A 15877-nucleotide genomic window follows, 5' to 3' on the forward strand; every position below is an offset into this window, starting at 1 on the left:
CAGCCTTCAGAATGGGAGAAAATAATAGCAAATGAAGCAACTGACAAACAACTAATCTCAAAAATATACAAGCAACTCCTACAGCTAAATCCAGAAAAATAAATGACCCAATCAAAAAATGGGCCAAAGAACTAAATAGACATTTCTCCAAAGAAGACATACAGATGGCTAACAAACACATGAAAAGATGCTCAACATCACTCATTATCAGAGAAATGCAAATCAAAACCACTATGAGGTACCATTTCACGCCAGTCAGAATGGCTGCGATCCAAAAGTCTACAAGCAATCAATGCTGGAGAGGGTGTGGAGAAAAGGGAACTCTCTTACACTGTTGGTGGGAATGCAAACTAGTACAGCCACTATGGAGAACAGTGTGGAGATTCCTTAAAAAACTGGAAAAGAACTGCCTTATGACCCAGCAGTCCCACTGCTGGGCATACACACCAAGGAAACCAGAATTGAAAGAGACACATGTACCCCAATGTTCATCGCAGCACTGTTTATAATAGCCAGGACATGGAAGCAACCTAGATGTCCATCAGCAGATGAATGGATAAGAAAGCAATGGTACATATACACAATGGAGTATTACTCAGCCATTAAAAAGAATACATTTGAATCAGTTCTAGTGAGGTGGATGAAACTGAAGCCAATTATATAGAGTAAAGTAAGCCAGAAAGTAAAACACCAATACAGTATACTAATGCATATATATGGAATTTAGAAAGATGGTAACCATAACCCTGTATGTGAGACAGCAAAAGAGACACAGATGTATAGAACAGTCTTTTGGACTCTGTAGGAGAGGGAGAGGGTGGGATGATTTGGGAGAATGGCATTGAAACATGTATAATATCATATAAGAAATGAATCACCAGTCCAAGTTCGATGCAGGATACAGGATGCTTGGGGCTGGTGCACTGGGATGACCCAGAGGGATGGTATGGGGAGGAAGGTGGGAGGGGGGGTTCAGGATGGGGAACACGTGTACACCTGTGGCAGATTCATGTTGATGTATGGCAAAACCAATACGATATCGTAAAGTAATTAGCCTCCAATTAAAATAAATAAATTTAAATTTAAAAGATTAAAAAAAAAATTCTGAAAGAGATGGAAATACCAAACCACCTGCCCTGCCTCTTGAGAAACCTATATGCAGGTCAGGAAGCAACAGTTAGAACTAGACATGGAACAACAGACTGGTTCCAAATAGGAAAAGGAGTACGTCAAGGCTGTATATTGTCACCCTGCTTATTTAACTTAAATGCAGAGTACATCATGAGAAATGCCAGGCTGGATGAAGCACAAGCTGAAATCAAGATTGTCAGGAGAAATATCAATAACCTCAGATATGCAGATGACACCACCTTTATGGCAGAAAGTGAAGAGGAACTAAAAAGCCTCTTGATGAAAGTGAAAGAGGAGAGTGTAAAAGTTTGGCTTAAAGCTCAACATTCAGAAAACTAAAATCATGGCATCTGGTCATGGGAAATAGATGGGGAAACAGTGGAAACAGTGTCAGACTTTATTTTTTTGGGCTCCAAAATCACTGCAGATGGTGACTGCAGCCATGAAATTAAAAGACGGTTACTCCTTGGAAGAAAAGTTATGACCAACTTAGATAGCATATTGAAAAGCAGAGACATTACTTTGCCAACAAAGGTCCATCTAGTCAAGGCTATGGGTTTTTCTAGTGGTCATGTATGGATGTGAGAGTTGGACTGTGAAGAAAGCTGAGCGCCGAAGAATTGATGCTTTTGAACTGTGGTGTTGGAGAACTCTTGAGAGTCCCTTGGACTGCAAGGAGATCCAACCAGTCCATCCTAAAGGAGATCATTCCTGGGTGTTCATTGGAAGGACTGATGCTGAGGCTGAAACTCCAATACTTTGTCCACCTCATGCGAAGAGTTGACTCATTGGAAAAGACTCTGATGCTGGGAGGGATTGGGGGCAGGAGGAGAAGGGGACGACAGAGGATGTGATGGCTGGATGGCATCACCGACTCGATGGACATGAGTTTGAGTGAACTCAGGCATTGGTGATAGACAGGGAGGCCTGGCGTGCTACGATTCGTAAGGTCGCAAGGAATCGGACATGACTGAGTCACTGAACTAAACTGAACTGAGATGGTTCCAAAAAATTCAAACCACTCCCAGGATGCCTGTTGTCATGAGATGAGCAATAGAAGCCATACTAACAACATGCAGAACTCCGTGTGTGCAGGCAATATTTTAAGTACTTCACACATTCGTGCTTTACCTCCTCTGATCTTCTTCCTCGGCACGTTAGCTATGGTTATCCCAGTTTTTCCAAGTTACCTGGTGTTTCATTATGAGGATTCTACATTCTCCACTCCTCAGACACTGGGTAGAGGACAGCATTCTTATTTTCTCTGTGGAGTCTTCATCCTGGTCTTTACACCAGTAGCAATGAGAGTTCAACTTTAGAAAGTGCAGCTCCGCAAAGTGAGAACTGAAGAAACACATGCATTCTCAGCAAAAGGGTAAATATATGGTCTAGAGGTGTATTTTGAGAGGTATAACTCTGCTTAGAGGTTGTGCAATCCGGTCCTCCCCACCCTCCACGTACCCACACACACAGATATACACAACCTCAAAGCACTCACTTCAGCCTTTCAAATAATTTAAATTTGATTACTTACTACAATATTAGAAATAGAACATGTTTTACATTTAACGGCTTTTTAAAAAATTCAAATACTACATCTAAAGTCCATCGAGTGAATGAATCATTTTATGGAAGAAAGGCAGCATAGGAATTTGGAAAGATCATCGCTCTGGCTGAGAAAGAAAAATTGCCTGCCTTCCTAGATAATCAGATGGCCCAAGTACGAGTTTCTTGTGACTATGTTGTTTGTCTAAGTAAGGTCGTTGATATGCCTGAAAACTTCCCTTGGGAAAATGATCTCAGGTACATAGTTGGTTCCAAATAGGCTTATTTCAAGCACAGAACAGAAATCAAGGCTTCAGGTTAGTACTCAGAGGGCAAATAGTACCTCTGATTGCTGCAGTAGCGATCCATCTTCAATTCAAGTAAATTTAATTTATGCAAATTCAACCACTCTGTTTGTGGGGTGGGAGGCTGGAAAATAAAAATGTTATCAAATGCTCTTCTGCATATGTGCTCTTATTACATATTGAATAAACACGTGCACTTATAAATTATCTATTGTACACAATCATGCAGATTCACGTATTATGTTACACAGGGTTGTATACTCAAAACCCGAAATCAGAATTTATGGGCAATTTAAGGGATTTCCTAGGTAATTTTTAACTTACGTGTCTTTTTACGTTGGGGCTTCCTAGATGGCTCAATAGTAAAGGATTTGCCTGCCAATGCAGGAGACGCAGGAGATGCAGGCTCAGTCCCCGGGTAGAGAAAATCCCCTGGAGAAGGAGATGGCTACCTACTCCAGTATTCTTGCCTGGAGAATTCCATGGACAGAAGAGCCTGCTGGGCCACAGCTCCTGGGGTCACACAGAGTTAGGCACAACTGAGTGATTGAGCACCATGCACATCTTTTTACCTTAAACACAATCTTAGTAGCCCAACCAGCCTGTGACTCTACTGTGAATTAAAATGGCCATTTAGTGAATGAGAAAGCCCAAGGGATGGATGTCCCCTGGTCCCAAGTTCCAATCCAAATCTCTTTGTATGTTTGATCAGTCTGTTAGATCTTATCCAGAACTGCACAAAGGTTGCTTTAAGATAGCTGGGAGAAAACTCAGGTGAGAAGAACTTTCAAAACCAGGAGAACATGTGTCAAAATCAGTGAAAGAATGTTGTGTGAGCTGTTGTATTGAAATTGTGTTGTGTTGACAAATGAACTTTATATATGAAACAGAAACAGATTCACAGATACAGACAACAGACTTGTGATTGCTGAGTTTGGGGAGTAGAAGGGATGGATCAGAAGTTTGGGATTAGCAGATGCAAACTATTATATACAGAATGGATAAACAAGGTCCAGCCTTATAGCACAGGGAACCACATTCAATATCCTGTGATACACTATAATGGGGAAGAATGTGGAAAATAATATATATATATATATATATATATGTATGTATCACAATAGAAATTAACACGACATTGTAAATCAACTATACTTAAATAATTTTTTTTGAAGTGTGTTGTGTTAGAAGTAATATTCTTTCCCATGAGTTTGCTGCCCCAGCTGCTAAGGGCTTGAGAGAGGACAGTTCACCAGAGTTATCCAGAAAAAGCCTCTGCACCTATTTCTATTCTTAGGGACTGTGAGCTTGGTAATTATAAAGAGACCAGTTTGAGTCTTATGGAAGGGGGTATATGATTCCAGGACCTAAAATAGTAGCACATTAAAGTCAGGCAGGTGCTTGACTAGGGAATGTGAAACCATCTTCTCATAAGAGGCTCTGAAAGTTTTTATTAAATGTTTTCAGCAAAATAAACTGTTACTAGGAAAACATGTTGTTATAAATATAAGAAGGGTCTGCAGGCCTGAAATGTATCTGGCTGATTTCTCCTTCCTTTGTAATCCCACTAAGCCTAGATGCTCAGCAGTGAAAGATCTCCTTGCGCTCTTCATCACCCATGGCTGCTGGCAGAAGATGGTCAGCTTTCTGAGCTTAAAGTAAACAGTGCTTCTTAATGAAGGACCCCTGACCTTTTAAAGACGACCTTTTTCAGACATCTCTTTCGACCCAGGAGGCTCCTGCATGATATAAAGGGCCAGTCTACAGAGAGCAGAGAATTTTGCTGGAGGCAGTGACTGATTTAATGAAGGGCTATGAAATACTCCAAAGAAGCCTCTTCTGGATTTACCTGATCAACTGTTGAGCTGAGTTATATACAAAAGTCATTATGTTAGGATCAATTCATTATGCATATTGATTCTAAATGTGTATTATTTGATAACCTTCTATTTAGAAATCTATGTTGCTTTATTTAGAAACTTTTTTTACAATGCAAAGTTGTAAGGCAAACAAGATAAGGAGGGAATTATTTACTAGCTTTTGAGTACTGAGTGTTTCTAAGGACTTTGGATGCAACTGTTTATAAACAATGTATTAATAATACCCATAGGGCTCTGATAAATTTATTATAAATCATTTTTAGCTATTCATTTAAGGAGGATTTTTTTCCCTAAATAATGTTGCTAGCTTTTCTCCAATTACCCTGAAGTAATAATTAACCCATTGATTGATTGATTCAATAATGTAGACAAAACAACATTTACTGAGTCCCTACTCTTCATTCAGCAGTCAACAAAGATTTGTTGTGTGCTTTCTATGTGGGAGGACGGTTTTAGGCACCAGGGACAATATCAGAGAACAAAAAAGTAAAAGAGCAAAGAAAATCTATGACCTCGTGGAGCTTGTATTTTCCAAGATGTTGGGTTTCAAGCAACAAACAAGTCAGATATGATCCCTGCCTGCAGAGCATTTAAATTTTGATGGAAAAGATGAGCCATAAATACAGACACACATTTTATAAAGATAACTGGATCGGAGTAAAATGGAATATACAAAGTAATGGGATCCATGGTCATTCTGAGGCCTACTTTATGCTTTTAATTTTTATTTGATATTAGAGTATAGCTGATTAATGGGCTTCCCTGGTGGCTCAGTGGTAAAGAATCCACCTTCAATGCAGGAGACATGAATAGACGTCAATTCAATTCCCGGGTCAGGAAGATCCCCTAAGGGAGGAAATGGCAACCCACTCCAGCATTCTTGCCTGGAAAGCCCCATAGACAGAGGAGCCTGTCAGGCTACAGTCCTTGGCGTGGCAGAGTTGAACCCAACGGAGCAACTGAGTACAGCACAGCACATAGTCGATTAATAATGTTGTAAATAGTTTCAGATGCACAGCAGAGAGACTCAGCCATACATATTTGTGTATCCATTCTCCCCCAAACTTCCCTCCCATCCAGGCTGCAGATGTCCGCTTGATATGTGATAGTCAGGGAAGATTCATAAGAAAATGAAGACTGAACTAAAATAAGGGATAAGGAGAAGCGAGGTAGTCAAACTCCAGGATGAAGGAAAGAGGGTTTGTCAGACAAAATGACACCCCAAGGCAGGAGTTAGTTTGTTTATAGAGGAGCACTGAGGGAGCTGCCCTGGAAACACAGGTTGTACGTTAGACTTTATTCTAAGAACATGGAAAGGTTTTAAGAGGGAGCAGCAGCACTGATTTGTATTTGCAAAAATTCATTCTGGCAGCTTGAGAATGAATTTCAAAGGGCCAAGAGGGAGCAAGGACAGCAGTTTTCCCAAGCTTGTAAGAATGGTGAAGGGTTGGGCCATGGTGGCGGCTCTAGAGACTGAGAGTAGGGAACGGCTTTGGCATGTATTTTGGAGATTAATTTAAGAGGACTACCCATTCTTAAGTCCTCTTAAATTAATCTCCAAAATATATGCCAAAGCCGTTCCCTACTCTCAGTCTCTAGAGCCGCCAACATGGAGGAATGGGTAGTGGAGAAGGCACTGGCACCCGACTCCAGTACTTTTGCCTGGAAAATCCCATGGAATTTATCAGAGGAGCCTGATAGGCTGCAGTCCATGGGGTCGCTAATTGTCGAACAAGACTGAGCGACTTCACTTTCACTTTTCACTTTCATGCACTGGAGAAGGAAATGGCAACCCACTCCAGTGTTCTTGCCTGGAGAATCCCAGGAATGAGGGAGCCTGCCGTCTATGGGGTCGCACAGAGTCAGACACGACTGAAGTAGCAGCAGCAAGAATGGGTAGTGGAGAAGGCACTGGCAATCCACTCCAGTATTCTTGTCTGAAGAATTCCATGGACAGAGGAGCCTGATGGTTACAGTCCATGGGATCACAAAGAGTCGGACAACACTGAGTGACTAATACTGTAAGAATGGGTAGAGATGAACAGCGTAAAAGGGAGGGCCCAGCTCTCAACTGATGGAAGTACCACTATTGAGATGGAAAATCCTGGAATGGAAATATCTGGGGAAAGGGAAGGGTGGCGTGAACAACCACAAGTTCCCTTCTTGACATTTTACATCTGTGATGCCTATTGGACATTCAAGGAGCCTTCGGGGTATACGAATCTGGAATTTAGGGATGATGTCTAGGCTGAAGGCATAACACTGATGGGCCCCAACAAATGTAACCTATTTATTTATTTATATTTTTGGCTGCCTCAGGTCTTAGTTGCAGCATGTGGGCTGGATTCTCTAGTTAAGGTGCACGGGCCTAGTTGCCGCATGGCATGTGGGATCAAACCCGCATCCCTTGCACTGGAAGGCAGATTCTTAACCACTGGACCACAAGGGAAGTCCCAAATGTAAGGCATTTAAGACCATGGGCCAGGATGAGATCACCTAAGAAGAGGATAATAGTAGCAGATGATAAGTGAACAGGCAATGCCAAAGAATGCTCAAACTACCGCACAATAGCACTCATCTCACACGCTAGTAAAGTAATGCTCAAAATTCTCCAAGCCAGGCTTCAGCAATACGTGAACTGTGAACTTCCAGTTGTTCAAGCTGGTTTTAGAAAAGGCAGAGGAACCAGAGAACAAATTGCCAACATCTGCTGGATCATCGAAAAAGCAAGAGAGTTCCAGAAAAACATCTATTTCTGCTTTATTGACTATGCCAAAGCCTTTGACTGTGTGCATCACAATAAACTGTGGAAAATTCTGAAAGAGATGGGAATACCAGACCACCTGACCTGCCTCTTGAGAAATTTGTATGCAGGTCAGGAAGCAACAGTTAGAACTGGACATGGAACAACAGACTGATTCCAAATAGGAAAAGGAGTACATCAAGGCTGTATATTGTCACCCTGCTTATTTAACTTATATGCAGAGTACATCATGAGAAATGCTGGGCTGGAAGAAGCACAAGATGGAATCAAGACTGCTGGGAGAAATATCAATCACCTCAGATATGCAGATGACACCACCCTTATAGCAGAAAGTGAAGAGGAACTAAAAAGCCTCTTGATGAAAGTGAAAGTGGAGAGTGAAAAAGTTGGCTTAAAGCTTACCATTCAGAAAACGAAGATCATGGCATCCCGTCCCATCACTTCATGGGAAATAGATGGGGAAACAGTGGAAACAGTGTCAGACTTTATTTTTCTGGGCTCCAAAATCACTGCGGATGGTGACTGCAGCCATGAAATTAAAAGATGCTTACTCCTTGGAAGGAAAGTTATGACCAACCTAGATAGCGTATTCAAAAGCAGAGACATTACTTTGCCAACAAAGGTCTGTCTAGTCAAGGCTATGGTTTTTCCAGTGGTCATGTATGGATGTGAGTGTTGGACTGTGAAGAAAGCTGAGCGCCGAAGAATTGATGCTTTTGAACTGTGGTGTTGGAGAAGACTCTTGAGAGTCCCTTGGACTGCAAGGAGATCCAACCAGTCCATTCTAAAAGAGATCAGCCCTGGGATTTCTTTGGAAGGAATGATGCTAAAGCTGAAACTCCAGTACTTTGGCCACCCCATTGAAAAAGACTCTGATGCTGGGAGGGATTGGGGGCAGGAGGAGAAGGGGACGACAGAGGATGAGATGGCTGGATGGCATCACTGTCTCGATGGACATGAGTCTGAATGAACTCTGGGAGTTGGTGATGGACAGGGAGGCCTGGTGTGCTGTGATTCATGGGGTCACAAAGAGTCGGACACGACTGAATGACTGAACTGAACTGAAGTGAACTGAGTCAACACGTTTTTACTGTGGACTCACTATATATAAGGCATATTGCCTAGTCATTGAGGGCAAAGAGATGTGTGAGACAAATCCTTTCTCCTCAAAATAATTACAATCTGAGTATGAGAAAAAACATGCAAGAAAGTGAAAATAAACATCAAAAGAAGGGACCATTTATTAGTTCAGACAGGGATTGCTATGGGTATTGAGAACAAGAGTCACTTTGTAATGGTGTTGGAGTCCAAGGACCACAGGTTGGGGGCTGGACCAGGGTTCAGGGGGATCATAAATGCCCAGAATCAGATAGTTTGTATGTATGCACATATTTTTTCCCTAAAAGAGAGAAATTGTCAAATTGCAGTTGTCAAATTCTCAAAGGGTTTTGTAAAACAGAAAAGATTAGAAACATTGCTATAGGAGATCAATTTAATCTGGGTCTTAAAAAACTGGTTAAATTATAGAAGGTACGGAGGAGCAGGAAGATTGTTTTGGGAAGTGGGGACAATGCAAATTTACATAAGCAATGAAACATTCTGAGATACAAAAGTGTAAGGCATAGCTGGGAATGGTTGTAGACTTGTATGATTGGGACAAGGGGTTAATATGGAAGAGTGAAGAAACTGAAGCTGGAAAATAGATGGGGATGAAATGAAGAACAATCTTAAATGAAAACTAGGATATTAGACTTTCTCCTATAGACCAAGGGGAAGCACTGGATTCAATTCAGGAATATTGAGCCTCTTATATGTATAAAGCAGTATGCAGTGTTCTTGCTGGAAGGTGGACATGGGAGATACCCATGTAGGTAGGGAAGGGTTAACATTCCCACACAGCTTAACAAGCTTTGGCAATAATTAACATTTATCCCATGCCTTCAACAGGCCAGGCCCTGTGCTAAGTGCTTCAAGTGGATTATCCAGTTTGATTCTCACAGCTCTATTGACATGTACCCTATTGGGGTAAAGGGAAATTAAATTACTTGTCCTCAGTTGTACTGCTAGGAGAGGTAGAGCCATTATTCAAACTCAGGCAGTGTAACTCCAGTGCCCAAGCTTTGGAACACTCTGTTGCTTGGCCTAAAATATCCTGACTCCCTCCTGCAGCCAGAGATGGCCATGATGCCTCACTTCTCATCCATACCCGGGTGCCCACGCCTCTGGAGACACCCTGGAGTTTGACAAGGGGTATGTGAAGGGACAAATAGTGCGTGTTTGACAAACTATCCCTTTTTTTTCAATATTTGAAAATACATATACGAAATTATATATGAGTATACTATGATTGTAAACATCACATCAATTTTTTGATGAACATAGGACTTCCCTGGTGGTCCAGTGGTTAAGACTGCACATCCAGTAAAGGGGGGTGTGTTCAATCTCTGGTCAGCAAACTAAGATCCCACATGCCAAGGGTGTGGCCCAAAAATAAAAGTAAAATAATTAAAAAAACTTTAAAGTGAACAATCATAAGGATACAGCTCAATATAGTTTCACAAAGTAAACACATCCATGTGATCAGCATGTGGATTGGAAAATAGAAGTTACAGCACTCCAGACCCCATTGGCCTTTCTCTGACACTGTCCCCTAAGGGTCACCACCATCCAGACTGACTTCCAACACCAGTGATTCAGGTTGTCGTGTTTCAGATTTTTAAATAAATAGAACCATCTAGTATGTTCTCTTTACATCTAGCTTCTTTTCTTAACATTACGTTTGTGAGGTACATGCATATTGTTGCATGTGGCTATGGTTTGTTTATCTAACCAACACTGATTTTGAAGGTAAAACATAACTCCACAATAAAATTCTTTATTCTTCGGGAACATACTCCAATTGTTTGAGAATGTGATTTGGTTTCCTATTCCCTTTGGTTACTTTGAGGACAAAGTTTAAGCAACACAGGAACAAACCCTGAATTTGGAGTCAGGAGAAATGGATTCCACTCTTTCTCTGCTACTCATCGCTGTGTGACCTTGGGCAAGTCTCTTACAGTCTCTGAACTTCGTTTCCTACATTAATAAAATAAGGAAGTAAGGACTTCACTGGTGGTTCAGTGGATAACAGTCTGCCTGCCAATGCAGGGGACGTGCATTTGATCCCTGGTTTGGGACGATTCCACATGCTGTGGAGCAATTAAAGCCCATGTGCCACAACTACCGGAGCCCTCATGCCCGAGAGCCTGCACACTGCAACTTTGGGCCCTTGTGATGCAACTACCGAAATCCATGATTCTAGAGCCCAGGCTCCATGACAGGAGAAGCCGCCACAATGAGAAGCCTGTGCACTGCAACAAGGAGTAGCCCCCATTCACCGCAACTAGAGAAAGCCGACGCACAGCAATGAAGACCCAGCACAACCAAAATTTAAATCAATCAATTAATTAAATCAAATGAGGAAGTAAAACTGAAAAGTCTCTTTGGTCTACTGCAGCCTGAGTTGTCTTTGTTTCCACGCTAAGCTGCTTGGGCCCAAGGAATGTTTATAGAGAAGTGAAATTTTTCCAAAATAATTTTTTTTTTTAATTATACAAGAAAAACGTATTTGTTGTAACAGTTCAAACAATACTGAGCTGCATGAAGGAAGATTTAATCATACTTGTTCAATCTTATCTTCCTACATATACAAAACAATGTTAGTTTGTGTTATGCTTATCTATTTTCTGTTGATTCAACTATGAACTCTAGGAACTATGTTCACTAAGTGAGTTTTATTATTGTTGTATTTGAAACAGAGTCATACTAGTACATTTTTATTCTGTAATTGTCTTTGCATGGCAATTCTTCAAAGATTAGAACGTATGTTTCTATTTATTTAGTGTCTGCACAATGAGTCAGAGTATGTGTGCTCTGTAATCAATCAATCGTCCCCTACTGGTTGATACTTATGTGATTTCCAATTTGTTTTGCTATCAAAACACACTGCAATAAACATTCCTGTATATATATTATTGAACCCTAATGGTCACATTACATATGATAGACAGAAGCTGTCACATTATTTGCTCAAAAGTTGCTTAATTTGCATCTCAGTACTTGAGTTTTGAACAGATTTGGAGTAAAGAAAGAAATTAGATCTTAATTTTCATAATGATTTCAAATATTCATAGAAAATAGAAGGCTGAAAAATAAAATACTGAGCGTATCTATAGAGGCTCCTGTTTGAAATCACCAGTTTGAAATCAAAAATGTGGGGAGAAAAAATACTTACCAAAGTAATACAAAACAGGAACATGATTTTTAGCCCTCGCAATGCAATATCCAGAATTAAAAGGCAAAACAAGCTTCCTTTCTAAAGTCTTAGAAATAAGTTATTCATGTTATTCCATAGACAGGCAGCTGAGCTGACTGATGATGTGAATTCTGTTTCATTACCAACTGGAAAAATCTTACTTTAACTTGTGAAACCCTAAGGAGGCCTCTTCCTTGACCTGCTTTCTCAGACCAAGGAGGCAACCTTAGCAGCACCCTTCTCAGGCTTCTGCCTCCTACAGTCTAGGATAACAGACAGACTTGGGTGAGACGGACAAACATTGACAGGCTCTTCAAAGTGGTCTGTATTCCATAGAGGAAGACTTATTTGTCCTGTCAATGTTTCACTTTGAGGTTGATGTAGAAGGGACAATTTTTCTTTATCCCGTAATATCTGAAACACCAAAAACTCCACTACTCCCTCAAGAGACAACAAGATAGAAACTATTGTCGGGGGCCAAAAGGAAAAAGGGGCATGGGTCTGGGGCAAGGATGGGGGGTGCAAAATGTCTAGGAAACCCAGAGGAGTGGTGGGGTGGGGATGGACACAAGAGGAGCAACCTCAGATATACAGCCTGACTCAAGGGGATAAGTGAAGGACGTTTTGCACCACCTCTGCCCTTTGTGTGCAGGCTTGAGTGTCTATGAATATTTTATTTCTGGTCATGAACTGCCCCTTTCTGTCCTTCCAAGTTTTAAGGGCATAGCTAAGGGGTTGCATCTCCAATGTGCATGGCACGCTTCTATGATAACGTGCTCTTCTTTGCACAAGAAGAGAGTGCTACTTATTCATCCTCATGGGACACACTGTTTTCTATTCACAGAGATAGTTTTACACTAATCCTACCATTCCGTTTCCTTGGACTCCATGGTGACCAGCTGCTCCCGTGTGCAGGCAGCTGGTGGAGGCTGTGGAACAGCCTACTGGCCAGCACTGGGAAAGAGCCTATGACCTCCACCTCATGAACTGAAAGCTCAGTCATCAACTGAGTGTGGGTTTGAGTCTCTCAGAGCCAGGTAGCCAGGGCTCCAGCACTTAGTAGTTGTAAAAAATCATCCAGGTTACCTGTCTTCGCTCTTTGGCACCACCAGCCAAAAAACCAACCAACCAAACAAACAAACAAAAATTATGCTTTTCTTTCAGATGTAAGTCTTAGGCGTGTCGGCCTTGGCTAGGAGGAGAAACAGCTGGCCACACTCCTGGACATTAAGCAGTGGCCAACAGAAAAGCCTTTTCACATCAGTGTGTGCAAATAGGTGTGCAGGTGTTTTTGGGAAGCCTTTGTTATTGTTCAGTCACTAAGTTGTGTCTGACTCTTTGCAGCCCCATGGACTGCAGCACGGCAGACACCTCCATCCTCCACTGTCTCCCAGAGTTTGCTCAAATTCATATTCATCGAGTTGAATGAATGTGATGTATCCAATCATCTCATCCTCTGTCACCCCCTTCTCCTCCTGCCCTCAATCTTTCCCAGCATCAGGATCTTTTCCAATGAATCGACCCTTCACATCAGGTGGCCAAAATATTGGAGCTTCAGCTTCAGCATCAGTGCTTCCAATGAATATTCAGGGTTGATTCCATTTAGGATTGACTGGTTTGATCTCCTTGCAGTCCAAGGGACTCTCAAGAGTCTTCTCCAGCACCACAACTTAAACGCAATGGGAAGCCTTTCTCCAAATTTAAAGTAATCAGAAACTGTCCCCCATTGCACCTCAGAGAATCCTGAAAATGCCTGTGTTTGAAAAATCCTTTGTCTAGTTTGAGTCAGAGTTTAAACCTGTCTCTTCATTTCTGGTCTTGTAGTCTACATTGGATAACTGTTTTGCTTTGGAATGAGGTATTTGTCTATTTGAGATATTTGAGGCCACTGTCAGAGGCCTGAAATATAACCATCCCCTTTCACTGGTTGGTGGATAGCCTGGCCATCATTCTTCTTTAATCATGTTAAAGTTTTCTTCACTGTGATACATCGCATAAGACTTTCAGGGAATGCTAAGAAACTTTCTCTTCAGAGATAAATATAACGACATGAGTCATTTCCTTTGTTGCTCTTTGAATTCCCATATAAAGTTATCTACTGAGTATACCTTGCCTAGTCTAGCAAGTATGCTTGCTTAGCATGGGTTAATGCTGGTGATATTAGTCACTGTTAATTGCTCAAGAGCTGAGATCAGGTAGGCAATCACTGAGTTCATCTGTAAAAAAAAATGACTGTAGTCATGTTAGGAATAAATGGCTCCATGGCTAATGAATGACAAAAAGTTATCTCATCAAAACTGAAATTATTTCACAGTAGCATATACTAATCTAGAGCTCTGGAAATGCCAGGAAGCAGAAGTTTGGTGCTTTTGTCTTACTTTACTCTATGATTGGTCCTTGTTTTTCCATTTATGAGTTTCTTTTTAAAAAAAAATATTTTAATAGAGTCTTCTACTCCAAATTTTCTGCTTTTTTGATTTTTAAATAGAACTTGTGGTTTGAATTAAACTCTACTTTTTGGAAATTGACTTTACTTGAAAAAGGCCAATTTTTTTTTCCTACAATTTTTTTCCTATGCTGGCATTGACTTAGAATAGAGAAAAGGAGCCACACAGGTATTTTGGAGGTAAGTGCCTATTTTAGGTTAACCTTCTCTCTTTGCGGGGAGTTTGGGCAAGGGTTGTACTCTCTGGAAGAAGCAAAACTCTGGAAGTAAGCTTCTAGAATTCAGGACATTGAATAATTATGTTTAACCTACATCCAGGGCATCTGACCTTTTAATTGTGTGCTTGCCAACTGTAAGGCAAAACTGCTAAAATCTGTTGAGTTGTCATGACAGACAGGGCCATATGGAAAGTGCTGGAAACATTTCTTCTTGAAGTATAATTGCCATGATGGGCAGAAACTCTGTTTTATAATCAGCTGAGGAGTGTGTATGGCCCACAGTGTTTGAGGCAGTATTCAGGGTTTCTCATCCCAGGCTTTGAAGCAAAATTAAAATGGGGCTTTGGAAGTATTCTGCTTGCCTGGAGGAGACAGATATATTTTATTTCATTTTATTTATAGGCTCATGTTCCTTAATCCCTGAATACATAATGTGAATACAGGCTGATGATATAAACAAAACAAAACCAAGAAATGGTTACATGGCTTATTTTGTGGTCATTCAGATGAAATAGCCTAGGATGCCCTGCTCCAGTCTAATCGGGCATCTGGGTGCAGCAGAGAGTATTTGAGTATGGAAGTCAGCAAGGCAGTGTAGCAGCATGGTGAAGCGGTGAGCTCTAGAACCAGACAGCCTGGGTTTGAATTCTGCTCTATAATTTCTTGGGCTTCCCTGGTGGCTCAGAGGGTAAAGCATCTGCCTACAATGCAGGAGACCTGGGTTCGATCCCTGGGTCAGGATGATCCCCTGGAGAAGGAGAAGGCAGCCCACTCCAGTACTCTTTCCTGAAAAATCCCATGGACGGAGAAGCCTGGTAGGCTACAGTCCATGGGGTTGCAAAGAATCAGACATGACTGAGCAACTTCACTATAATTTCTTAACATCTCTGTACTTCAGCTTTTCCATCTGTAAATTCACTACAATTATTGTACCTAACTTACCAAGCTGTAATGAGAATTAAATTAATAAATACAGACACATCTAAAAGTGCCTCAGATAATGACTCACACACAGTAAACACTATGCAACTCTTAGTTGTAACTATTGCGATTCACAATTTTTTTCTTATCATTAAGAATCTAGGATTTTGTGCCATTCCACCTGGCTCTCCATAATCAAAAATTTGATCACAAATTTAGCAAGTCCCTTCTTTCTCTCTCACTTTTTTGTTCTTTCCTTCTCTCCCTCTCTGTTTCTGTTTCCTTTTCTCTTTTACTCTCTGTGTCTAGCACTCTGGCTCTCTATCCACATTGTGATACTTGATATTTCCAGCCTTCCCTATGTCGTGTTTTC

The sequence above is a fragment of the Bos taurus genome, chromosome 6 (genome assembly GCF_002263795.3).
Source record: "Bos taurus isolate L1 Dominette 01449 registration number 42190680 breed Hereford chromosome 6, ARS-UCD2.0, whole genome shotgun sequence".
Taxonomy (NCBI): Eukaryota; Metazoa; Chordata; class Mammalia; order Artiodactyla; family Bovidae; genus Bos; species Bos taurus.